Below are 25,149 nucleotides of genomic sequence, written 5' to 3'. Positions count from 1 at the left end.
TACATATGCCAGTGCGCTGATTTACCCAGCGAAAGCTGTCGGCGCTATGGAGTGAGAAAATGGCATCCAGTCGAAATTGCATTCAGTTCGACAAAAAAACTGAAAGAAGTCTCGTGTTTAGGAAGAAAGCTAATTAATTCTAAAGTATTTTACACCAGATTGACGTGAGATGTTGGATTTTATAGTATCCCCCTTTCACATGCTTACGTACAGCTTTACTCGAACTGTTAGCACAGCTTTAACTCGTAAAGCACTGAGTGAGAATGGTTTCCTTTTCTTTGTGTCGAGTACCATAAATATGTGAAGCATAGGCGCAACGACGCAATCACGTTGTGCAACATTTACTTTCTGAGGCATTCCTTGTTTGTCTCAGATATCAGATAATGAATAAGACCCCTCACGATGGCTCAGTGGCTGTGGTGCTCGGCTGCTAATGTCAAGGTCGCGAGTTCGATACCGGTGGCGAGGTCGCATTTTGATATCGACGAAATGCAAAAATGTGTGTGTGCTGTGCGATGTGAGTGCACTTATAGAAATCCCAGCTGGTCTACGCTAATCTGGAGTCCTCCACTGCAGTGTTCCTGATAGACTCCGCGCCGCTTTGACTCGTTAGAACACACATAATACTATTATTACAAAACAAAGAAATATACATATGCGCTTTCCTTTTAAAGAATCTGAACATTCTTTGTGGCACGCGACGGAAATAAGCAATTAAAGGCGGGCATGTAGCAGAGGTACGATACTTAGAAAAAGAAAATAGTGATTACACAAAGAGGCAATGCGGAAATACATGCGCTCGCTGAGATGTGATAAACGCCTAGAAAGGGGCTACTGAAATGAAATGTAACTTTGATGACGTGATTTTCTGTTATGTCGATGCATTGAAATTCTTCTGCTTATATTAAAAAAAATGCCAATCGCTAGCGGGCAGCTTCGTCACGCTGTCCTCAGACTGGTGCATCTTGAATTTTCTGACGTGCGGCTTATATCTGCCTCTCTGTAGCACATGAGGGAAGCCAACAATAACCGAAACCAAGGCGCATAGGGGATGTACTTTTTTAAAAATAATTGGTGGTGTTCATCAATAGGAGCTTAAAGAGTAATTATTTTTAACGATAACTAATTAAACTGAGAAAGAAAACATGCCGCCAATAGGATCCGAACCCCTGACCTCCGAATTTTGCGTCCGGTGCTCTGCCAACTGAGCTGCGGCGACGATTTTTTTTATTTATTGCATGGAAATAGTGCCGAAAAGGAAAATCGGAGTAAGGCCATGCCACAAAACACCAGGCTGTGTAAAACGAGCCCACCACACCGCTGCACGTCCGGCCACCTCCCTAAACATCAGAAGTCTGAGAGGCACACCCATGCATATAGACAGGGGCGCCAGCAAAGCAGCCCTTCCAGGGCAACATATACTCCCCTCACCAAAGCGCACTGCTCCCAGAACAAAGATTTCGATGACCGCGGTGATTCGGCGGCGATCAATCATACGGTTCTTGAGACTAAACAGTCAATCACACGGCAAAACACAGTTTTTCTCCACTGGCAAAAAACGGGTACTAATCTCTGCGATTTCAATGCCCTTCTCAAGTGTACGTCCGCCGTAATTATGTCCCAGAAGAACGTAGCATCACTGCGCAGAATAAAACAATGGTCAATGGTCTTTGTCGCATTGCGCAGGCGGCAATTTACTGTCCATGACACAAACATCTCCTCAGCATGAAGTAATGCCTTGACAGGCAACGTCGGTGTGTGAAGCTTAGAGAAGAACGTTTTTGCAGCAGAAGAAATAAATGTACATTCGCTTAACACGTTTTAAAGCACTGGTGATTGGTTGCCGGTACAACAGTAGAGGAAACAAATACCCTGTAAGTAAGTACATGAGTCGTCTGCCTTCTGTGGAGGCTATACAGAAAAGCGCACAGTGAGGAAATTTAAGTTGTCTGCCTACCTCCGCGCTGCGGCGGCAATTGTCTTATATTTTTGGCTTTCGGTGGTACTGTGCAGTGCAACCGAACCATGAGAGTGTTCACCAGCGCCACCCTCGTCAATAGCAGCGAACGCAATGCGTCTTATCGAAAATTTCCAACTTATTGCAATCTCGCCGCTCACCACCGCGACGACTCAAAGACAAATTTTTTCACCACAGATGCAGAATTCGCTAGCGTTTTCGCGTTCTTTTGTGGTACGCTTTGCGACGGCACACGTGCACATTCACAGCATTCCAGCTCAGGTAGATCGGCTGCAGGTAAATGGGGCATTTTAGATCGCAGCTATTATACGTCCATTCTCCAGTTGCGCGTCGTAGTCGGCGTAGTCGGCGTAGCCGGTTGTCCAAGTAGCAGAGCCACGGGAAGACCCCAAGAGTGGCTAGCAGCATAATACGCCACATGCCAGGTAGCGTGTGATGAGTTGCGCTTAAACTTCGCATTACCGACAATTGCAACCGTCTGTCAATTTTTTGCCAGTGAGTGCCCGGATGTGCGCCCACCAAACTGTGCACGCGTGTGCATACACATGCTTAAGCGCACGCATGCATGGACACACACAAACGCACACACACACCACGGAAATTTTTGAGAAAGGAGACTAAACTGCTAACGCAGTAAAGAAACCAACTACATACAATACTCTAACGCTAAGTGGGAATCAAGCCAGTGGCGGCGGCCGCAACAGAGAAGCTTCGTTTACTGATGCCTTAGGCTACTCGGCCATCTTTGAAGATTCTTTTCATTGTTGCCGCATAGAATATCGGAACCTCCCTGACCTCGTCTTGCCTTACTTGACTGGGTCGAATTCCGCGACCTCGGCATACGGCCTCATGCCACTATCACTCCCTTGCTCTGCCTGCACATAAAAATTCCTGAATGCGCACACGTCAAGAAAGGGCTATCCAGTCAGGAGGTTGAACTTTCGCAGCATGTACGTTCTGAGCTGAAATGAACTGTTCTCTGAACAGTGGCCTACCTGGCCGAAAGTGGCAATTGTGCGTGTTTATCGAGCATACAGATTATTCACACGATAAGCAGTCTTATTAACAGGAAAAGTTCACAAGGAATTCCGGTGTCCTTCATTACTGGCACAAATATTATAGTGTAAGGCATGACCTCAATGTCCTTTTTAAGAGGCTGCTGAAGTGAGCTATGTCTGATCATGGCACAAACGTCCCCTTGGCTCGATGGCATGTGCTAACACGTATGGTCGACGTTTGAATTCTAAGAAAGGTTCTTGGGGCCTATTGAATGTACATCCTCTGAACTCGCCTTAATATAAGGCCGTCAAGAAAGGCTAGGTAAGGCTGCACGTAGAGGAAGTAAGTAATGACCGATCAGGAGCTTTGTCAGCTGTCTTCTGGAGAACCCATAAAAGACAGATGAGCATTTAGTAAGCACAGCTGCCAGGAAGCGGTGGTTTTCGGTTTCGGAAAATAAAATTCATGAAACAGGTTAGTGGACAAAAACTCCACGAAACACTCACCATCTGTATCAAAGTAGCATGGAATTGTCCACGCATGGGCTGCCTTTGAAAACGTCCCAGAAAAGTAACAAAAATTCTATTTTAACGAATTTACGGTCCTCCTCTCGCAATGCACCAATTGCAGCATTGTCACAACGCAACGTCGCATTGAAGACGTCGCATGTTTGTGTCCGTACAGACACGAAGTGCCCTCAACCAATGCAAGCCTGCTTTTTTATCACATTCTTTTCATCAGAGCAAGAGACGGCGACGACATCAGCATAGGCCAAAATCTTAACTTTACACTGTACTAGCGACAAGCCACGATTAGCTGTGTTTTTGAAGAAACTGAGCTATAGGTGGTCGAGATATAATAATGCGAGTTACAAAGGCGATGTAGAGCAGGTGATGATGATGAAAACGTTTATTTAAAGCCACAATGCCTTAGTTGAAGGGAAGGCAGGTGATGAAAATAAAATATTTTTGGTAAACTCTCTAGATGTATGCTGTAGGTGTGCCAGAGTGGGGGGTGACTGGCAAGCCGCTTTTGGGGTGACAAAATGATGTCTTGGCTGTATATACCTGCATACAAGGCAACTTCCGCTCATAGTGGGCGCATGCAGCTGTCCTGACGGCGCCCGCTTAAGCATTTTGCGGCGGAGAAATTCCCAATTGACACGAGCTTCCAGAGAGACCTATTACTCGCCTGACGGGGACTCCGAAAGTGCTGAAGCTTAAAAGTTTCGTAGATGAAAAATCCATCAGCTTTTTTTATGTATCTCAGCAGATATAGTCTAGTTCACATAGCCGGTGTACACTAATTCTGAGTTCATTTATTTCGCAGCTCTTGAGTAAATTTATATCCTTTAGCCGCGGACAGTAAAACATCTCGCATTGAGCAAATTTTGCAGTGTTGTTTTATATGCTGATTTCACAAAGAAAAGTAAACAGCAAAACAAGGTTGAATAAAAACCTACGTTGAGAATTTTTTATAGTCTGAACCCGTTTGAACCGGTTCGACGCTATCCGGAGCGGTTCGAACCGGAACGGAATGTCGCTCCGGAGCCGAACCCGGAACTGAACCCGAAAGGCGTGAACCCGAACCTGAACCGAACCCGAAAAAATTCCGGTTCGACACCCTGGTCGCTGATAGGTTGGCGGAGGGGTGTAGCGAGGAGGACCCTGCGGCTGCATTGCTGGAGCTGCGGTGTTGATACTGTGGTCCTGCGTGAGAGCCCTACGTAGGACGGACGCGTAGGTAGGTCTCGCGTCCAGCTGGTAGGAAACGTCAGGAACTTGCTCAGCTGCCATACGCACCTCGTGCCGGACGACTTCAGCCAGTGATGGAAAGGACGGCGTGTTGCAAGGCATCCGGAGGGCTTGCAGTTCTTCTCGCACGACAGAACGAACGAGGTTGCGTAGTGCATCCGTATCGCTACCGCCCTGCATAGGGAGTGCGTCGGACCCAATGATGTTCACGTCACGATTGTATTGACGAGCCCGGTGTTGCATCGTCGTCTCCATGGTGGTTGCCTGACTGAGGAACTCCGCAACAGTGCGCGGTGGGCTGCGCACCAGTCCTGCGAAAAGTTCATGCTTCACGCCCCGCATCAGGTGGCGCAGCTTCTTGTCTTCTGGCATCTGTGGGTCTGCGCTCTTGAAAAGACGTGCCATGTCCTTATAACACATGCGCAAGCTCTCGTTTTGGCTCTGGTTGCGCGAGTGCAGCGCAGCTTCTGCTCACTCCCGGCGGTCGGCACTTGGAAAAGTGACCTTCAAGTCACGACAGAAGGCTTCCCAGGATGGAAAGGAAGCCTCATGGTTTTCAAACCATGTCCGTACCGACTCTTCAAGAGCAAAGTACACGTTGTGGAGCTTACGCTCATCGGTCCACCCGTTGTAACGTGACACACGCTCGAAGACCTGAAGCCAGTCCTCGGCGTCCTCGAACACGTCTCCATGAAAAGACGGTGGTGTTCGCGGCTGATGGCAGAGGATGTTTGCGGGAAGCCTACTCCCAGATGTCATTGCCGCAGGTGTTGCAGGGGCCCGAGGCTGCGTCGTCCTGGTAGCGGCCGGAACGGGACCGAATTCCGGGGGCTTTCCACGTAGGCGACGGCCGATGCGCTGATATACAGGAGTAAGCTCCGAAGTGAGAGATAGATTATGCAGCACTGGAAGGGTACCCGGCACTGCCTCCAACAGATTTGTAACGTAACCTTACAAAGAAGTCTCTTGCGCCGGAACACCAGCAGCCAGTCTGGTCAGCACGAGGACGAGCAGAGTCACTTCGTCTTTCTCCAATTGCCCGTTGCGTTCTTCCTCATCTTCTACGGAAGGCATGTGTCAATATTGTGTTAATACTATAAACTGACGAAAAGGAAAAACTACGATTTGTTCAAGGGTATAGACGGAACACGCTTTCTAACGTTAATTAAGGCGAACGCGCTTTCTGAGAACAAGCTTCTCAGGATGCGGGAGCAAGCAGTAACGAAAGAAAACAAACTCGCCAAAACGTTCCATCCATGGCTGCTGAGGTTTGTGTTATATGTTCTGTCGTAACTGCTGCAATTCGCTGTTGCGAAAAACGCTGTTCGTCCTCCTCGTTTAGCAATAAAGAATAAAGCTTGTATTGAGCAGAAATTTGAAGGAGCTGCTCCACATTCTATGTGCAGCAATATTGCTTTTCGAAGTCCGTCCGCTGTAGCGCTGTTGCCGTACAATTAGGCTGCCACAGTGCCCACTGTGGCTGAAATTTGGGACGGGCACATTCTCCAATCCGCGCAATGACCGTTGCAAGATGTGTGAAAGAAAAAAGCATGACGTCGCACGAAATGTGCGTTTTAGAAAAATCTGCAGAAAAATAAATCCTACTCCGATGTGAATGTGGGGCTCATTTTATACATGTCATTTCAGGGTGGATGATAATCCGGCATCAATTAAGGCTGCTTTTTCAGTGATATGTAACAAAATACCAGTGCTCTTATCGTTCTCCACGGTAACCCTCTAGGGTCACGTGGATGTGGGATCGTCAACACCCGAGTGACGGTGTGCTAATTAGGTAGCACTTCGCCCACATAACGGGGGTTCGGGCCAGTGCAAGCTGAGGGCACTGCCAGCGTTTGGTGCGCGGCTGTGCTCTCGCCCCGAAGGAAGAAAGGCGCAGTTATTCGAAAGCACAAGTGTTTATTACACAGTAAGCTGCATTACATAACACTGCACTAATCGCCAGACCTCGGTGCAACCCATAGCCTCGCCGCAGCACCCGAAAGCGGGCCCGCGGAGCCGCGCGCGCAAAGCAATGACTACCTACGCGCGTGGCGGCCCAGCTAAGGGCGATCGCTTGCCGCGCGGCCAACCAAAGGGTTAATTCGCGCGCAACGCAACACAAGGGAAAATGGGGTATACGCGGAGCACATCTTGACGACGCAGGTCGCACGTCGATGGCTTATCGCGCGTCGTCGCCAGCAATGGCCGGCGATGACGGAGAACCAGCCAAATCAGGCCCTTCCGAATCCAGAGCGCGTCGGCGCCGCACAGGCAGGCTACACGACTCCGGAGGTTCGGGTCTGGGCTCAAGCGTACATAGTAGATGCGCACGTTAAAGCACCCGCGTTCTTGGGCCCCCGGCAAAGGCCGAGGCACCCGGGAGCCAAACTCTACGCACCTTTCTGCTGGCCGAGTCGGTGGCGATCTCCCTGTTCATTTCCCGCTCGAGACCTCTCGTCGAAACAACGCCGCCCAACTGTCACTCGGTGTGACCCAATGGGGAAGCGAGGTCGAAGCGGGAAGAACGGAAGGGAGGGTGATTTACCGCGGTTCCAGGAAGAGCTTCCCTTGCAAGGGCGGACAAGCAGCGCGGCTGCCCGCATTCCGCTCGCGGACACCCCACGGGGGGTCCCTCTAAGGAACGAAACGGCGGAAGCGGGCGCACACTCGGGTAGCCCAAGAAGCTCAATCCCCACACTGATAGTTGCCACATAATTGGCGCATCAACGTGGGGCAGTTCGTACCTTTGTAGTTACTGCATTCAGTTGCAAGCTTAAGGGCTAGTTAAGCCAGGTGTTAACGCGCATGAGACGCCTTTCTATCCTCCGTTGCGGGTAGTTAGGATCTGTTAGCAAACTTGCGAATTCGTAATTTCGGGTCGATGGATGCGTGAGAAAGGAACCTATATTCGGAACTAAAGTAATTCAGTCAGCCGGCTTTTGCGTGATACTATCGCGCTGGCGCCGAAGGGGACTACGCGTACGAGCTTCCCCGCGCCGCGCCGAGGAGTGGCACAGCAGAGGCCTGGCTTCGTAGGACGCTGTGTAAGGGCGGCAAAACTGGCCAGACTCCTTGGGAGTGGCTAGGATTATCTCCAGCCCAAAGAGCTTTTCAGGACCCAGCGCGGTGACCCCTTTCGCGTTTAGAATTCACGGTAGTCTCAGGGAGACAATGCGTCGGAAAGTCGCTGGTATTGCGTCGCGCGCATGAGGCCGTGGAATTCTGTCTCTTGAGAGAGACCTGGCGCCGGAACGCTAGCTTGTACTGCAGCGTGCGCCGAGGGGCCGAAGCCAGACGGAAATGGCGTCCCCGGGGCTTGCCCTGGTGGGTCATGACGGCTCGTGCTGGAATATCGAGTCCACCCAACAACGTCGCAGCATCTCTTTCTAAATTAGCCAAGTTCCTTCACGACCCACGGCTGTTGACGGTTAGTAAAGCAGATTGACCGTGAGATTGCACTCGCACTCGCTTTCGAGGTGTTCAGAGCCGATCCGCCGAGTCCAGCCCTAGCGATACCCGCGAACCTTTGTTCCGCGGCGAGAGACAGGGTGGAGACGGCGCGAAAGGATGCTTCCTTTCTACGCGTAGTTTTTCTCTCGTCTTGTTCGTGCCCTCTAGCGCACGGAGAGGTCGGGTTATGCTGCCGACTTGATCGCTTACTGTTGTGAGCGAGATATGTGATGCTGAGGTCCATAGACTTCACGTTTTGGCAAGCGGGCACGACCGAAGCATACGATCGCTTTCGGTTGTCTCTTCGGTGCCTCCTCAGACGACATTCACTTTTGTGTTTTGTCCCGTGCTTGATATCGGACATCTTCGGTTGAGAGCTGAGCTCGGACTTGTACCAGCCTTCGCCGTGGCGAGGTCGTTCCGCGGCGTTCCCGGAGCGAGCTACTTCGCTGAGTCTTCAGCCCGATATGTGAGTGGAAGAATGCATGTTTCGTTTCTGTACAGTGCCGTGAATGTTTCAAAGTGCATTTTCGTGCTAAATATTTCCTGTCTGTATAATATGTGTTTTGAAGTGCTTTGTTTTCTCGCATATGTACAGTGTAGTATTGTAGATAAGCAACCGCGTTTCCGGTCACTTCGGAAAGGGGCCTTCTTTGTCTCATTGTGGCGCGAAGGGTCGTATGCGGGGTTCCTTTTTTCCTGGAAGAGCCGGGAGGGCCTGTTGCTGTGGGGGTGAAAAGCTTTCTTTTCCTCCGTGCGTGGGCGTGGGCCGGTGCCCTCCTCATTTCCACTGTACCTGGTCGCCGCATAGCTGCTGCCGTTTGCACCTCTCGTTCGTCAAGTGTTTCTAGAGATGTCGGAGAGGCTGTGTGCGCGGGCATGAATCCGTCGAACGGGGCCCAGATGTGGGAATTGAAAGTAAAGAAAAAAAAATAGTATGCCGAGAAGCCGCTGAGGGGTATGCTTGTTAGCGACGTTTCGGAATGTGCGTGTGTTCGCAGTGTTTAAGTTGCTCGCAATCCTCCTTACCCCGGACCATTGTAGCGTCGTCGGGCGCTCGCCCGCTGGGGTGGTGGAAATTGTGTTTGTTTGTAAATACTTTTTCTTGTTCAGTGGCATTATCGCCCGTCAGGAGCCTTGCTGTGGACAAGGGCCATGGACTTGGCATGTTTATGCTTTGGTTTTGGGGCGCCTGTCGCCGCTTCCTGGTTCTTTGAGTGCGTGTGCGCGAGCCCCAGTCTCGGCGGTATGTGCCAAAGCTGTGTCAGCGGAAATTCGGAGGCTACCTGCGCAGCGCTGTCCGCACCGTAGCACTGCTGAGACACCGTCTTCAGAGCATCGGGTGCTTGGAGAGCACCGCCATCGCGGCGCGACGTCGTTGGGGTGAGCTGCTTCCCGTGCATATCGGTTGCCGTTCATCAGGACCGACCGATTCCGTCGGAGATATCGGCACCGAAGGCTAATTGTGTTGAACGTTTTCCGGCGCCCCGTCGTGCGCGTTCTGATTCATTGTGACATCATGGACGCACGTATATACATGCCAGATTTTAACTTATGTATATCGATTATGTATATCGATATATCTCTGGATATCGATTCCTTCTGGAACTTGTTTAAAACTAAAATTTTGTCACTGACGCAGACTTTCATCCCATCCCGCTTGATTTCAGCCAAGCGTCGTGACGATATGCATTGGATGAATAGACAGTTGCGGGCAATGATCAACCGGCGGAAACGGCTGTTTCGCAGATATTGTGATACGCCCGCACTAACTTTGTACTCCGAGATGAAAAAGCAAACTAACAACTTATCGAAAGAAATCCGTAAAGCAAAAAGGGCATACTTCAGCACACTAGGCCAACAACTAAAGACAAACCCGAAGGCAGTCTGGAAATATGTTAAAAATAAGAGAAACAGCAGGGTCTCTGCGCCTGATATACTAGACGAAACTGATTTTGGAAGGGATTCAAAAGGTAAAGCGAGAAGTTTCAATCTTTATTTCCAATCGGTGTTTTCCGATCCCATTAATATACATACTGATTTTCAATCTTCCAGCACCCTGACCAGAATGAATGACGTAGAAATTTCTGAACGAGGGATCATGCTTTTATTACAGAAAATTAAAGTTACATCAGCACCAGGGCCTGACAACATTTCCAATTATGTTTTGAAAAATTGTGCGGCTTCGGTTGCCCCGTATCTAGTTGCATTATTTCAGAAATCGTTAGAGAATTCTTCTTTACCCCTTGACTGGAGAAGTGCCAATGTCGTTCCGATTCATAAGGGTGGTGACAAAACTAAAACATGTAACTATAGGCCCATATCGCTGACGAGCGTGTCGTGCAAAACACTGGAACATGTCATTTATACTCAGTTAATTAGCCATCTACAAAACAATAGTTTTTTCTGTTTGACACAACATGGATTTAGGTCCGGCTTCTCATGTGAAACACAGCTCGTGGAATTCACACATGACATTTCTGTTTCCTTAAACTCTGCCGGTCAGGTAGATTGTATATTTTTAGATTTTCGAAAAGCGTTCGATTTAGTTGCTCACAACCTATTGCTACAGAAACTTTCAGAATTAAATATTCCTACCTCACTCTTATCCTGGATTGAAGCGTATCTTGCGGAAAGGAGACAGTGCGTGGTTATCGACGGTGTCAGCTCGGAAAGTGTGGGTGTAACTTCAGGTGTTCCGCAGGGGTCGGTTTTGGGCCCTCTTCTTTTTCTCATTTTTATAAATGATCTCACTAGTAACATTTCAAGTATAATCAGACTTTATGCTGATGACTGTTGTATCTACCGCAACATTTCTTCTGAAGCAGATGCAATTTCACTACAGCATGACCTCAACTCTGTATTCTCTTGGTGCAACAACTGGAATATGGCGCTAAATATCTCCAAATGCAATCTGGTCCGGTTTACAAAAAAGAAACAATTCTTCCAAACAGACTATTTCCTTGGTAGCACTGAATTATCCACAGTTTCAACTTATAAGTACTTGGGAGTCTTTTTTTCTACTGACCTATCATGGAATACACACGTAAATTACATATCTGCTAAAGCCAGCCGCACATTAAACTTTCTCAGACGTAACTTTAAGGACGCTCCCCTTACGCTGAAGGAGACATTATACATGTCTACTGTACGTCCGATACTTGAGTATGCTTGCGCGGTTTGGGACCCGCATACAAAACTGAATATTGAGGAGCTGGAGCGCGTCCAGAAACGGGCTGCTAGGTTTGTGTCTGCCGATTACAACTTCCAAAAAAGTTCTTCTGGTTTGCGCGAGAAGTTGGGATGGCCGTTACTTGAAAACAGGCGCAAATATTTGAGACTCTCTTTCTTTTATAATGTGCTTAATAATAAAACTGGAATTCCAAAAGAGAAATACATTAATGAACCCAGCTACATTTCCGCCCGCACTGACCACCCACTTAAGGTGCGCGAGTACAATAGCCGTATAAACGTATTCAAATATAGTTTTTTCCCACGAACAGTGCATGACTGGAACTGTCTCCCTTCTCGGGTCGCTACCGCTCCTCCTACATCGTTTCTGGCCGATTTGCAAAGCCACCTGTCAATATAAGTGCAATAATTCTTGTCCGAGTGTATCATGCTGCTTTTTTTGAAATTTTTACAAAGTTGATTATTCCTAAAGCTTTATTCTTTAAGCAGTGCTGTATTTTAAAATGTATCTTTTTTGTGTGTGTGTGTGTGTGATTACGGTATGTTTGCCTTTCTACAATGGTTTTCTGTATTTTCTCTGTAGACCGCATCATTTGCCTAATTTATTGTGTACTAGATGTTTGTTCTTATTTATGATGTTTCCCCCCTACAATAATGCCCCAGTGAGGGCGCTGTAGGTACTGTGTATAAATAAATAAATATAAATAAATATATGCAGAGTGCATTGATTATGTGATGTTCGAGAGACCGCATTTGTAATTTTCAACGGCGCGAATACTTGTGTGCACTTATTGCGTAGTGTCGCATGTGGGATGTTTTGTAGTTAGAATTCTAAGTAATCTTGTTGTGTGAGTGTGTTTAAAGGCTGGAGGTATGGCGAAAGGCTGGTAGCTCATTGATGCTAGCGCAGGCAGTTTTGCGCTTTGTGAAATGACCGTCGCTCTGTTTTCAGAGGGACGGGGGTATTTAAGAAGAGGGGGATGTGGGGATTGAGATTCTTGGGCTACCCGAGTGTGCGCCCGCTTCCGCCGTTTCGTTCGTTAGAGAGACCCCCCGTGGGGTGTCCGCGAGCGGAATGTGGGCAGCCGCGCTGTTTGTCGTCCCTTGCAAGGGAAGCTCTTCCGAGAACCGCAGTAAATCACCCTCCCTTCCGTTCTTCCCGCTTCGATCTCGGGTCCCCATTGGGTCACCCCGAGTGACAGTTGGGGGCGTTGTTTCGGCGAGAGGTCCCGAGCGGGAAATGAGCGGGGAGATCGCCACCGACTCGGGCAGCAGAAATGTGCGTAGAGTTTGGCTCCCGGGTGCCTCGGCCTTTGCCGGGGGCCCAAGAACGCGGGTGCTTTAACGTGCGCATCTAGTATGTATGCTTGAGTCCAGGCCCGAACCTCCGGAGTCGTGTAGCCCGCCTGTGCGGCGCCGACGTGCTCCGGATTCGGAAGGGCCTGATTTGGCTGGTTCTCCGTCATCGCCGGCCATTGCCGGTGACGACGCACGATGAGCCATCGATGTGCGACCTGCGTCGTCAAGATGTGCTCCGCGTATACCCCACCCTTCCTCGTATTGCGCTGCGCGCGATTTAACCCTTTGTTTGGCCGTGCGGCTTGCGATCGCCCTTAGCTGTGCTGTCACGCGCGTATGCAGTCTTTGCTTTGCGCGCCCGGCTCCGCGGGCCCGCTTTCGGGTGCTGCGGCGGGGCTACGGGTTGCACCGAGGTCTGGGGATTAGTGCAGTGTTATGTAATGCAGCTTTCTGTGTAATAAACACTTGTACTCTCAAATAACTGCGCCTTCCTTCCTTCGGGGCGAGAGCGCAGGCGCGCACCAAACACTGGCAGTGCCCTGAGCTTGCTCCGGCCCGAACCCGCGATATGTGAGCGAAGTGCTTCTTAATTAGCACACCGTCACTCCGGTGTTCACGAACCCACATCGGTTATACACACAATTACTGTGATCCGTGGATTATACTGATCACAGTCTAGAGCAGCTGCAATAACCTGAAAGAAAACTACTGGCTGCACCCGATTATTTAAATTATACTCGTTGATGAACCTCCCCAGTTCACCATACAGCTTAAAGTCGCAACATATAATGCGCTTTTGTTTGTCAGCACGATACATCAAATGAGAAACGGAGAGTCTATTTTTAAAGAACACAAAGCAAGCTGTTGAAAAGTCTTCTGAGTGCAACATATTTATTGTAGGTTACAAAAAGCCTGCTGGGCAACCCCTGTATCCATTTCACTTCCTCTCATGGTCTCTTCAATGGCAACAATGTCTAGTCGAATGCCCGAAAATGATCGGTGCAAGTGTACATATTTCGGCCTAGACCAGAGCCCACAGATGTGTTGCGACGATCAACTGCCTGTCGTTCGCTATGGTGACCTATGTGTACTTAATGAAAAAAAAAACAGCGCAAGGAACGGGACGAAACACGAAGGAACAAAACACAGATACGGGCTCTGACTCTCTGACTAACAACTGAAATTTTATTTCGATGTAGGACACATATAAAACGTACAAAGAGGGGGGTGTGTCCAAGGCGATCCTGCACAATCACCGAAACAGTGTAGTCACGTCCAAGGGTAAAAACAAACGATAAAAAAGGTGAAAGGCCGAAGAAAAGACAAAAAGCGATAAAACCACGGCGTAAAAGGCCGGAACGGAAGGTGGAAGCGATGAAAACAGATATACACATAGCCAAAAAAGGCAAAAAACAGCGTTAAACTAATGGTGAAAAACGGGACTAAAATCGCGGCGCAATGGTGATTAACAAAAATGACAGAGAGAGGCATTTAAGAAAAGCATTAAACATTTACCCTGCCTCTAAGAAAATCCAATTTTTTTTGCTACAAGCATATGGAGGGTGTACTCACACATTGTTCCTTTGCGTTGTGGATTTTGAACGCTTCTGCGATTTCCCTAGATATCCTATCCCGTCCTCTAGCAAGAATTGTGCAGCGATTGATATATGTATAACAGGTTTCGTCCGGATCATCATCCTTAGTATGCACTTTTTGCAGTGCTTGGCAAGGCGCCCAGAAATAGCAATACTGTCTACATTGTTCCTGTGCTCTTGAAGCCTAATGTTGAGGCACCTGCCTGTTTGGCCAATTTATCAAATGTATCTCTTCCCACAGGATACGGGCAGAGAGTAGACGACGCCGGTTTTGCAGGGGACGAGTTGTTCCGAAAGAGTCTGCCCACACCCACGGGCGATCAGAGGTTTGTTTACTTTCGGGCATAGGGCGGAAAGCTTGTTTGGCGCTGAGAAGACGACGTCAACCCCTGAACGTTTCGCGACCTTTTTGAGGCGGTGGCTGCCCTCATGAATGTAGGGCATTACGACCACTCTTCTGTTCTCTCTGTTGGACGCCTCCTGTGCGTCATGTCGTCCTTGTTTCTTGGCGACGGACCCGGCCACGGACACCAGAACGCTCGCCTTGCTAGATACGATAGGATGTTGAATGACAGGATCGCTGATACGTGCGTAGTAAAAATTTTTCGTTACGTGGATGACTATCTCGTCCTTTTGAATTGCTGCCACGAAGCATTTAACCCTATGGTATCCGATATTCTTTCTATGTTTGGCCAATGTATTCCTCTGGCTTTGACGCATGAAACACCCCATGAATGCTTAATCAGATTTCTGGACTTGCGACTTCGTTTCTGAAACCAGCATACCAGCTGGTCCTATCAGCCCTGGGGTAAGAAACCTCTTCAGCCTTTTATGTATGCCGATAAAAAACGCGTTAAGAGAGGGATAGTAAGACTTTGTTTTCAAAATGCGCTTCAGAAGTCCTGTGAACATCATTTCCAGAATAGTTTTAGCAACCAGGTCGAGCGCCTGTCAACCGCCGGATATCCCCTGAACGTTCTGGTGTCCGTGGCCGGGTCCGTCGCCAAGAAATAAGGACTACATGACGCACATGAGGCGTCCAACAGAGAGAACAGAAGAGTGGTCGTAATGCCCTACATTCATGAGGTCAGCCACCGCCTCAAAAAGGTCGCGAAACGTTCAGGGGTTGACGTCGTCTTCTCAGCGCCAAACAAGCTTTCCGCCCTATGCCCGAAGGTAAACAAACCTCTGATCGCTCGTGGATGTGGGCAGACTCATTCGGAACAACTCGTCCCCTGCAAAACCGGCGTCGTCTACTCTCTGCCCGTATCCTGTGGGAAGAGATACATTTGATACATTGGCTAAACAGGCAGGTGCCTCAACATTAGGCTTCAAGAGCACAGGAACAATGTAGACAGTATTGCTATTTCTGGGCACCTTGCCAAGCACTGCAAAAAGTGCATACTAAGGATGATGATCCCGACAAAACCTGTTACCCAGATTTCAATCGCTGCACAATTCTTGCTAGAGGACGGGATAGGATATCTAGGGAAATCGCAGAAGCGTTCGAAATCCACAACGCAAAGGAACAATGTGTGAGTACACCCTCCCTGTGCTTGTCGCAAAAAGAATTGGATCTTCTTAGAGGCAGGGTAAATGTGTAATCCTTTTCTTAAATGCCCCTCTCTGTCATATTTGTTAATCACCATTGCGCCGCGATTTTAGTCCCGTTTTTCACCGTTAGTTTAACGCTGATTTTTGCCTTTTTTGGCTATGTGTATATCTGTTTTCATCGCTTTCACCTTCCGTCCCGGCCTTTTACACCGTGGTTTTATCGCTTTCTTTATTTTCTTCGGCCTTTCACGTTTCAGCCACCGTATAAGGGTACAGGCGCACCCCGACCTGGCGGCCGGTTTGTTCGTGAGGTGCAGTCCTGGGAGAGGCTCCGTATATCCCGCTGAGCTCTTCGGAGCACCCACCCTGTTTCGAACAGCAGCCTGAGAAGGTTGCTACATGTGTGTGATTGTGCTGTCCATGTGTTTGTCCTCGTGCCGTCTTAGTGTTCAATGTAAACCCTCCCAGGAAGGATGCCCAGGCCATCAGTGCCGGGCAAAGGACAAGGCTATTCCAGTGAATGTGTGGCCGCTCTTGTGGCGGGAGGTGCGGTCGCCGCCGCGGAGCTTCTTTTTGCTTCCGTTCTTTTTTGTTGCTATGATAGCTTTTAAAAGGACGCTGATGACCGGTGCACTCAATTTTTGTCCCCAGTTAAAAATAATTTGTTGGATCTTTCTGACTACTTTCCATTTATTCCGCCACAACGACAACAACAAAGATTACGATATCTTTTAATACTCAGTAATATGGTCACAACTAACAAAACTCGTGCTGAATTATCAGTTAAAGACTGGTATTCGCCTTAAAAACTTTTTTTAAAGCATGAAATTCTGTTAGCCCCGGTTCTCAGTCCGCCATCTATGACTTTGGCGCTAGAAAGAAGGAGGACACGAAGCCGAACCTAAACGAACATTCGCAAAACTTTCAGTTCGCCTGCGTCAGGTGCCTATGTGCTGCGCTGTCGCTAGTGCAGCGCATGCATCGATAACAGCGTCTTTACGATTCGTGCTGGTAAAAGCGAGATTGCGACGGGAAGGAGCCATCGTTCTGTCCAATATCCAGAGAGGAGCACGCGTAGCACTACTTTCATTTGATAAGCGAGGACACATCGGCGCGTGAATTATCGTCATTACGTAATGCATGCGTCAGTGATACAGGTGCCATTGCGCCATCTATCATCAGTACCAGTCATCAGCTCTGGTCGCGCGGGTCAACGTACTTTAAAAGCGGCAAAGAAAGCCGAGTGCGCTGCCGCTCGCGAAAGAAAGCTGAGGAAAGAAAAATTGCTGGCGTCGAAAGAGTGTCGAAGCGGAATTTTTTCGGGTGGGCTCGGATACACGCTTTTCGGATAAGTTTTGAGTACGGCTCCGGAGCGACTTTCTGTTCCGGTTCGAACCGGTCTTGACCAGATCGAACCGGTTGCAACGGCTTCGGGAGAAAAAAAAATTGTGAATACAAAAAGGATTTTAATCAACCTTGTAACGTTGGTTTCTTTTGTGTGTGGCAACGATAAATAAAACGAAGAACTAAAGATTAGTTGAATGCGACATTTTTTCACTCTGTCAACATTAATTTATTGTCCGCTGAAAAATAAGGTGAAGTGGAAATTAATCTAGATCGGCTATTTATACGCTAGAGTCCATCTGAAAAGGTACATAAGGCAAAACAATGGAGGATTTTGCATCAATAATACCCTCCTGCTTCAGAAGCTCCGGAGACCCCGTCGTGCCATTAATACTACTCCCCTGCACCTCGTGTAATTGGTCATTTCTCCTACACAGAGCACTTGCGCGGGTGTCGCCAGGACAGCCGCATGCGACTTCTATGTTACCGCCTCCTCTTGAGGGACGAAGCTGGACTGTATGGGCAGATATAATCACAGATATACACCTTTCCACAGCCTCAAAACTGACCATCCAGTCTCTCGCCGGCACACCTCCGACCTGTATCTTTGACCAGACCCCTCATCCGACCACCTCTCCCCCGACCCTCTATACCACATGCTCTGAAAGCATACGCGATCCCCTCTGCCCATCCATGACCCCATCCAACAAAAGCCTCGTGGGAACACTGGCTCTCCCTATAAACAACCAAGAGCTTATCAAGCAAGTTTTGTTTTAATCACCTGTTCGACACATCGCCTCCCTAACTCGCGTTTTATATTTCCTTCTATATCTCAGTATCTTCAAAAAAAAAAAAGCTGATCTTATAAGAGGGGCACTGCGGTAACAAAGGACAGCATAAGAATACAGGACAGCGCGCATCCGGTCTTCTTCTGTTGTCCTTGCTAGTTAGCGCAGTACCCGTTTTAAAAATGAACATCCACCAACTAGCCCAACTTTAGACTCTAAAATGGAGCCAATCATAGGCTGCATCGAAATTCGGCCGCCGCGGCCGGGATCGAACCCGCGTCTTTCTGGTCAGCAGTCGAGTGCCGCAACCACAGAGAATTACAGTGTGCCGCATATATATAGATCCTCATTTTAAAATAACAACCCCTGATTTAGAAGACCTTTTAGATCAATTACCAGAATCGTTTTTAATGATAGGAGATTTTAACACCCACTCCTGCTTTTGGGGTAGTGAGAAAACCGATACTAGTGGTGAACTGATTGAAGATTTTATACTCTGCAATAACATTTGTCTCTTAAATACTGGCAAGCCAACCTATTGTTCTCCTAGGTCAGGAAAAATGAGTTGTATAGATTTATCTTTTGGTCCGCTCTCCATTTTTACAGACTGTAATTGGGATGTCTGAGATAACCCATATGGAAGCGATCATCTACCCATTCTAATTAGCTCAGCACCTTCACCCGAAGTAATCCCTACTAAACCGCAACGGTGGAAACTGCACTTTGCCGACTGGGCACCGTTCCGTGGAAAAGCCAGTCTAGATAAAATGGTTTCTGGCGACCTGAGTGTAGACGAACTTCACGAATTTTTCACAAACTGTATTATTGCCGCTGCACGCCAAGCTATTTCTCAATCCTCGGTAATAGTGAAGCAAAATCACAAATGATGGTACACAAAAGAATGTAAACAAGAAAAAAAGAAGCAATACAAAGCCTGGGGCATTTTTCGGAGATTCCCTACACAGGATAATTTGATAAAATTCAAAAAGGCGAGAGCGAAAGCACGAGATATTCGTCATAGTGCCTAAAATCTTCTTGGAAAAATTATGTTTCGTCGATAAACAGCTCGACCACGTCAAAACAAATGTGGGACGAGGTCACAAAGCTAAACGGCAACTACTCTCCGTTCACAGTCCAACTTCTCACTGCTCCCTGCGTACAGACGAGTCTAGAAGAACAGAGAGATATTTTAGGCGAATATTTTTGCAATTTCCAGCTCATCCCACTACACAGCAGCTTTTCTAAAACACAAAAACACAGCGTAGAAGAAAAGACTGCCAGCACGTAGCGGTACAAATGAACCCTGCAATAATTTATTTACAATACAAGAAATCCAAACAGTAATTTCTGCCGCTAAACATACTACACCCGGCCCAGACCGAATACATAACCAAATGCTAGCCTATCTTTCTGAACCTGCCGTAGAGGCACTTTTAAGTTTTTTTTTAACAAAATTTTGGTGTCGGGGAAAATACCCAAAGCCTAGAAGGAAGCTATTATTGTACCGCTTCTTAAACCCGGGAAGCCACCAACACCTCCTAGCAGTTATAGACCCATAGCTCTGACCAGTTGCCTCGCCAAGTCCTTCGAAAGTGTCCTAAATATAAGATTAACACTTGTCCTCCAATCTTGTGAACTTGTCGACAGCCATCAATGTGGTTTTAAAAAGGGATGCTCCATTACAGATCACCTCGTTCGCCTTGAATATACTGTAAGAGATGCTTTTGTACGCAAACAGCACTAGCTTGCAGTCTTTTTTGACTTAGAAAAGGCGTATGACACAACCCGGAGCTTCGGGATTCTTCAAGACCTTGGCAAGCTTGGCATCCGAGGCAGAATTTTGAACTGCCTGAACGACTTTTATATAACCGTTCATTCCATGTACGCCTAGGGTCTACACTTTCAAAGAATTTTACTCAGGGGAATGGGGTACCACAAGGATGAATCTTAAGTACAACACTCTTTGTTGTAAAAATGAATTCTATTAGGAAAATAATCCCAAGGTCCATAATGTATTCTGTCTATGTTGACGATCTGCAGATAGCATACACATCCTCCAACATATCCACATGCGGAAGTCCAATGCAGCTTTTCAGTAGATAATCTGGCAACATGGGCAGACAGGAATGGTTTCCACCTCCCCCCACAGAAAACAGTGTCCTTGCTTTTTTCACTCAAACGGAGCCTACAGACAGAGCCCGCACTACATCTAAATGAAACCGAGTCACCTTTAAAAACTGAACACAAATTCTTATGCATAACATCCGACCGAAAACTAACTTTATTGCCTCACATAAATGCGTTCAAAAAGAAAGCTTCTCGATCAGTTAATATACTCAAAGTCCTTTCACACAAACACTGGAGCTCTGACAGGGCAAGCCTTTTAAGCTCTACTGGATTATATAGTAGCAGCCAATTTCTACATAGCCACTGACATCTCCTGTCCCACGAGGACTGGTAACAGCGTAACAGCGGACACATCTCCCGACCTTACGCTATGTAGGAACGCTGGCATTGTGAAATGGCGGAACCGACAGGAAGATTTGGGTAGCGATCACTTTATGCTGGAGCTCGAGCTCGGCAGGAAAGTCAGCGTGAAACATACAACCTACAGGCAAGAGAAGCTTACGGATTGGCATAAATTCGGAGCTATCAGAGAAGAACATGAGCATAGCGACATAAGCTATATCCAGAACTGGACGGCAACGCTGCTTGAGCACGTTAAAAGAGCAACTGAGGAGGTTCACGTAGATAACAGCAGGCTCTTCAGCATGTACAAAAGGAAGGAACAGCTAAATAATCAGCTGAAACGTCAAAGGTAGAACACCAACCTAAGGAGTGAAATAGCTCGACACAACGTAGAATTAGAAAGGTACGCTCGACAGTTGGAATCTCAGGGATGGAATAACAGATGTGAGGAAATGGAGTAAAGCATGGGAAAATCCAGTACATGGCAGTTGCTCAAATTTCTTATAGACCCAAATAAATCTAACACGGCTATGAGAACTGAGCAAATAAAAGCTAGGCATAAGTTTAATGGCACAAATGAGCAACTTATTGACATGCTCAAGTCATGTGTATATTGCTCCCCATGGGGCCGCTCAATATGAGGACTATGAGGGACAACCAAATGAAGAGTTGGATGCCCCCATATTAACAGCCGAGGTCAGAATGGAACTGCTGAAGCTAAAACGAAGGTCAGCCCCGGGGCTCGACAGAGTAGATAACAGAATGTTGAGAACCCTGGATGAAGAATCCATAAATATCCTAACTAGGTATCTCAACCAAGTGTAGAAAGAGGGCGCTGTCCCCGAAGAGTGGAAAAAGGCCAAGATCACGCTTATACACAAGCAGGGTAAACCTGCGAGCTTGGAGAACCTCAGGCCAATCTCACTAACATCATGTGTAGGGAAACTGCTTGAGAAGGTCAACCTGACCAGACTGACTAAATACATGGAGGATAACGGCCTCTGGCCAGATGAAATGGTTGGATTTAGGCCTGGGCTCACCACCCAAGATACAATGCTAAAACTCTGGAGATATAGTAGATCAGCTGGACCTCGTCAACCTGAAGGCGATCTTAGGTATAGATCTTAAGAAAGCCTTTGACAATGTCAGCCATGACACCATCCTTGATGGGCTAAATGAGATAGCCGTAGGAAAAAACACCTACAACTACATCCGATTGTTCCTAAGGGACAGGGCTGCTATCATTACCTTTTAGGGCATCACATGCGATGAGTTCCCCATGGAATGTAGAGGAACCCCGAAAGGAGCTGTCCTATCCCCATTTCTCTTTAATCTGGTAATGAGGGACCTTCCCCGCAAGCTCAGAGAGATTAAAATCTTAAACATCAGCCTCTACGCAGTGGATGTAAATTTCTGGCTAAACAAAGGAGGTGAATTAGAAATTAAAGAAAAGCTACAGAAGGCAGCGCATATCATTAACGAGCATGCGAAATACGCGGTCACAGCTGCTCTCCGCAAAAGTCGGAGCTTTTTGTAGCAATCAGCAAGAGCAGTCAAAGGATACCGGCAATCGAGGTTACACTAGAAAATAGAACGGTGCCAGATGTCGAGGAAATAAGAATCCTGGGCATGTATATCAACAGAAAAAGGAAAAACAAAACTACCCTGGACAAGCTCAAAGCGCAAGCTGAATGCCCTATTAAAATACAAATATTCCCTGAAATTTAATCGGATGCCTTTTCTACGATTATGCAATTTAACAAAACCACCCGAGGTGCCGTACAATATAAGAACAAGAGAAGTATGGTTGGTGCCGTTTTCCCGCACGAATCATGGTCACAACAGACTACAATACATTATGCCTACTATACTTAACAACTATCATAATTCAAACACGGACATCCACACACTATCGAAACAACACCTTAAGTGTTTGTTCACTCACAATTTAGGGAGGTAACGTCAATGTTTTGAAACCTTGTTTTATTATTGCAGCCTTTTGTGCACGTATTTTTAATGGTGGCTGCATTACACTGTCTGTGGTAAAACTGTGGTCTGTGCTTCTATGCCTGCAAATGTAGCAGGAAATGTTTTTAGTCCTGTATAGCCATATATCAATTTCGCCGTTAGATGTTCTTCAGTGTGCAAAATATTGGTGATTAAGTATTAGTATTCGTCTTATTGAATCCATGTCTATCAGTTACATTGAACCAGTATTATTACTTTTTACTAATATGCAGCATTTTTGTTTGGAATTACTGTATATTATGTATTTTGTGTTTACTATATATTTTGTGTTTACAGTTTCTATGTATACTACATGCTCTTATCTTCGTACAATTTTAATCGCAGCTTTGTATTATTTCTGCTGTTATCCGTTGCCAAGAGAAAACAAGGGGTAAGAACCGTTGTCAAGCTGCTCGAGAAGCAGCTTTTTGTTCTTATCCTTGCATTTATTTCTGTATTGAAAGAAATGCTAAATAAATTGATTTGATTTGATTTGATTTGAACTTGTCCTCAGAGCCTTCAGAAAGGTATCGGAAAGGGGGGAAGGACTCTCAGAGTCCAGCAAACTAAGACTCACGCAGGCCTTCATCGTTAGCAGGATATGCTACGCAACCCCATTCCTGAAAATAAACAAAACCGAAGAAAAGGCATTAGATACAATCTTCAGAAAATGTGTCTTAACGAGCGCTAGGGCTGCCCATTTCCACGCCTAATGATATACTGGAGAAAATGGGCCTACATAACAATTGGAGAGAACTGACTGAAGCGGTTGGAACATCGCAAATCGAAAGACTAACATCCACACCCGCAGAAAGGAAATATCTAGAGCTACCGAAATGGGTAATCGTAGATAATGCAGTGAACACTAGAACAGATCTGGGGAGTGAAATAAGAGAGCATCTTATTATCGCTCCCATACCCAAAAACATGCATCCCATCCACGACACAGGCAGAAGGAAAAGTAGGGTCGCACAGCTCGCTGCTAAGGTAGGCAAGATGCCACTGGGAACGGTGGCCTACGCTGATTCCGCGGTAGGCACGCTAGGAGACACCGTCTCCGTAGCCGTCGGAGATACAACGTTAGGCGTTGTAAGACACCTTGACTTAAAACCCGTTGTGGCGGAAGACGTTGCAATAGCGATCGCTCTAACTCAGCCAGGTACCAAATACGTAGCAAGCGACTGCAAAGCCGCTATTAGACATTACAGTAAGGTACGCATTCATGAAATGGCGCCTAAATATCTAAAAGACTTCATCCCAGCCCACCCTATTCTAATCATCTGGACCCCAGCCCACTCGGGTCTGGTTGGAAACCAGACCGCCCGCTCCTCTTTACCCGGGAAGCCGTGGACACATCATGCTAATTCAGCTCTAAAGAGGAAACCAACACCTTTAATAGCATCACAGACAATCAGAAAAAGATCAAAGGGATCTATCCCGGATAGATCGCTTAGCTCTGCTGAGGCCTATGACTGGAGAAGAATCAAGCTAGAAACTTCGCATCCCCGCTCTGGAGGAGCTGGACAGGAGGTGACACGAGGGAGGACGCGGAGGTGTGCGAGTTCTGCGGGCATACAGCTACACTCGAACACATAATATGGAGATGCCCCAGTGCCCCAGGATATGGCAGAATCAATAATGCAGAGGAATGGGAGACCATACTCAGAAGTGCCGACCTTAGCATACAACCATACACTACCCGCCTGGCAGCAGAAGCTGCGCGACTATATCGTTGCTAGTCTTCCATCTGCGACGCTGCCCCTCCCCGGACGCCTGCTTGCGGACCCGGAAGGGCGCGGATCTTCTTCTGGCGGAAATAAAGTTATCTTCATCATCATCATCTACAGATTTATCGCTCTGTGGTACGATCCTGCTTAGATTAAGATTGCATAGTGTACGGTTCAGCAAGGCCATCCTACTTGAAACGACTAGATCCAGTGCATAATTTGGGTTTGCGTTTTTCCAGTGGTGCTTACAGGACGTCATCCATAAATAGTCTTTATGTGGAAACAAACGAACCATCACTTACAGATCGAAGAAGCATACATACATGGTCATATGTTCTAAAAATCCGTTCCCTACCAAAACATATCTGTTACGCAAGAATTAGAAAGTGTACATCTAGAACATTCTAACACCAAACCGCAAACCACCAGGCCAATGCTATTGCGTTTTGAGGAGATTTGCCAGAATCTCAACGTACTGAACACATTTCCCAGCATTGCGTTAAGACGAGAACTACTGCCTCCATGGTACAAATTTCCAGCGATATGCGATTTCACCCTTCCACAATTTCACAAAAAGCCAACTCCATAACAACATATAATACAAGAATTTCTTTCACTGGAAGAAAAATACAATGGTTTCACGAATTCACCAGGGTGGAAATTTGGGCAAGTCGGTATTGATCCATAACATAAGAGTAGCGCAAAACCAGGACGACGGACACAAGGGGAGAGAACAAGATAACTGCGTTAGTACTCCGTCCATTTCCTTGTCTAAACGAGAGCTGGCCTTCTTGGGTTCAAAACATCCGTGATCTCACATTTTTTATCGCATTTTTCGGACCTTTCTTTTTCGATTTTTTATCTTATGTCAGCGCATGCGCTACTTTTGCTTTTACCGTGTTTTTATGCATTTATTTACATTTCATTATCAGATGTGCAAATGTTTTGTTTGACTCACAAGTGCAGTGCCGCTTGCCGAAATGTAATAATTAA

This window comes from Amblyomma mixtum, chromosome 4, assembly GCF_055824585.1.
Source record: "Amblyomma mixtum isolate Tamu chromosome 4, ASM5582458v1, whole genome shotgun sequence".
Taxonomy (NCBI): Eukaryota; Metazoa; Arthropoda; class Arachnida; order Ixodida; family Ixodidae; genus Amblyomma; species Amblyomma mixtum.
Note: the sequence above shows the minus strand (reverse complement) of the source record.